We start from the raw sequence: 3,175 nt of genomic DNA, 5'->3' as shown, positions 1-3,175 counted from the left end.
CATGGTGCTTTTAAAATCATGTAGAAAAATTCTATCAATCTTCCCAAAGGTACACTAGAGAAAGTCGACACACGAAAAGGGTGTAATTTGGAAAAATACACGAAATCTTACTTTCACGAAAAAGACAATCAAGCATAGGCAATACTTGATTCAGTCCATTCAGATGTATGTGGACCATTCTTGACAGCATGCATAGCCAACCATAGGTATTATGTTATTTTTGTTGATGATTTTTCTTGTAAATGTTGGATCTTCTTCATGCAGAAGAAAGATTAGACTTTTACAAAGTTTTGTGAATTTAAAGCATTTGTCAAGAAAGATATTAGTAGGAAGGTTAAATATCTCAATAGTCATAACAGTGGAGATTATATGTCGAATGAGTTTAAAAACTTCTGTGTGGTAGAAGGAATTTGATGAGAGTTGATAGCACCTCATAACCCATAGCAGAATGGGTTGGTTGAAAGGAAAAACAGAGGCATATTAGGGGTAGCACGAGCGATATTGCATGATCAGGGCCTACCACTACACTTGTGGGCCAAGGTATGCAACACAACTATTTATTTATAGAACAAAATCCCTTATCGAATTCTTGGGATTACTACACTAGAACAGGATTTTTCAGGGAAGAGACTAGATGTGGGTCACTTCAGGACTTTTGGTTCATCAATCTACTTCCATGTAACTAAATATGGATATAAGAAGACTGAGCCAAAAACAAAGTTGGGGATATTTTTGGGTACACTGATACACCTCGCAACTATCAGGTGTACCTGCCAACAAACAGGATGTCATTGGTTTGCAAGGATGTAAAATTTGATGAAAATAAGGCAATGAGATGTTCCCTTGAGAGGGAGTTTTAGATACATGTGGTTAATGATGTTTTAGCTCCTAAGGAGGAACCTTAGATTGTAGTGGAGTAGCCACATGTCGAGGATCAAGGAGTGAAGACACCCACTCATGCAAAGTCTTCCAAAGATAGGAGAAATCACACCAGAGAGGTTGGCGTGTTATTGAATGATTCTAAAGAGAATGTGGGAGAACCCACATCACAATGCAAGAAGAGGAGGTCACTAGAGAGGTACACTAGATACATGGCTCTTATGAGTAGATGTGTTGAGACATATAAATATTCTTTTGAGGATGCAATGCAACAAATAGTTTAGGTTGATTCCATGGTTGAGGAGTATGACTCAATTGTTGGGAAAAATGTTTGGGATGTGATCCCAAGACCGGTGGACAAGTCAGTGGTGAGTTCCCAATGGATTTACAAGGTAAAGGCAACAAACAGATGCTAGTGTGGAGAAACACAAGGCCATGTTTGTGGCTTGAGGTTTTTCTTGGGTAGAGGGGATTGATTGTTATGAGATATTTTCTCCTGTTGCAAGGTACTCATCAATCAGATCCATTTTGGCACTATCAACATAGATGGGATGGAAGATACATCAAATGGATGTAAATACAGCCTTCATTAATGGCATGTTTGAGGAAGAGGTGTTTATTGAGCAACTTGAAGGTTTTAAGACCTTTGATCAAGGGTCACATCTGTGCCAACTCAAGCAAGCATTCTATGGGTTGAAGCAAGCACCCCGTTGTTGTGGGGAAAAATGCCTATGCAGGACGATCCGATCCACCTAAGGTGTGACAACGCCTTAGCAACAAACGAATATAGCTATTATGATTTCTTCCTTTATGAAATGTGAAAGAGGGGAGATCGGCAGACTTACCGTTGTCTTCCAGTTGTCCCTCGATCTAGATCCTCTTCTCTTTGTGTGTCCACAGCTACTCGTCTCCTCGCTTGCTCAAGAGAACAGCTACTTGAATCCCACGAGGTCACAAGAGAACAGCTACCTGTGACAAGAGAACAGCTACTTGCAACAAGAGAAGAACACAATGCAAAGGCAAATATACATATTCATAAATGATTCAGGATTAGAAGTAAATCAAATACACTAATGCAATCATACAAAATACACCAGCATATAGGAAAGAATCAAGATAGCTTTATTGATAAGTAACAGGGTTCAGGAAGAGATACAACCCATAGGGCTCCAATCCAGCATCTCCTTCCCAGCATAATGGAATTCCTTCTTCAGCTCCCTTCAAAGCATTAAGCACCCAATGTTTCTAGCCACAAACCAACAACAATTCTTTGCAATCACAAAATTCCAGCCTCCTAGATCCCATGGAGGAGAGATCCATATATAGATATTTGGAGAGAGGATGAGTCAGCTTGAGATCTGACTAGTGTCCTCTCCCTCTCTCAGTTCTTGAGTCCACTTGGAGGTTCTTGCTTCCACTTGGAGATTTGGAACCTCTTACTCATCACCAGTCGAATTCCTTGATGCAAGTGTCATTTTGGAAGCTTCCTGGGCATTGACACATTGAGGAATGAGCCTGCCACTTGTCCAATTACGCTCAGCGCAGGTAGCCTTTGTTGGAGTTGACATTCAACGTAGGTAGACAGTGGAGCAGTTGACATTCAACGCAGATGCTCAGTGGAGCAGTTGACATGATCTAGAATTGGCTTGTTTTTGAGTGTTTTCAGGTGGAGAACTTCTGTGAATTGTTGTGGTTAGCTGGCCTTGTTCCTCTAGGGGAAGGAACAACATGTTTAGTGACTTTGGATCCCTTAGATTATGGACATGTCATGCTCAATGTTGTAAGGCACAAAAATGTCTATAACAGTTGCCCCCTAAAGTATGAGGCCGTTTATCGGGTGAAATGCTTTATCCAGGAGGGTCCGAAGTTCATCCATCTGCTGGGAGGAGACCTATAATAAAATAAAATACAATACATTATGATTCATACTTCTTTCATGATCTAGCTGAGGCGGGGATTCCCATGCTCAGCTTTATAAATTCATTTTTGTACATGGAACAGACGATCGTCTGATGGTAGACTGATAATTTTGGCTAAATTATCATCCTTTGAGTAGGATGATCATTTGCTGCAATGATGTACATGTCAAATGTCTTTATCTTTCCTGAATATATATTGCAGCCCGGATGGATGAAACTAGATCCGGGGTCTTCAAACTCGTTCGATCTTCACTCTAAGTACAAGTCGATCCATGTGAGAATTGCGCTGAAGTCGAACATGGAAAGACATCGCTTGATTACCGGTCAATGATGTAAACCGTTAACAAGTGCGAGAGGAATCACTGATAGTGATAATG

The sequence above is a fragment of the Pinus tabuliformis genome, chromosome X (genome assembly GCF_031772625.1).
Source record: "Pinus tabuliformis cultivar Carrire ecotype Pingquan chromosome X, CPIR1, whole genome shotgun sequence".
NCBI lineage: Eukaryota > Viridiplantae > Streptophyta > Pinopsida > Pinales > Pinaceae > Pinus > Pinus tabuliformis.
The sequence above is the reverse complement of the archived record's forward strand: the minus strand, read 5'-3'. Positions refer to the sequence as shown.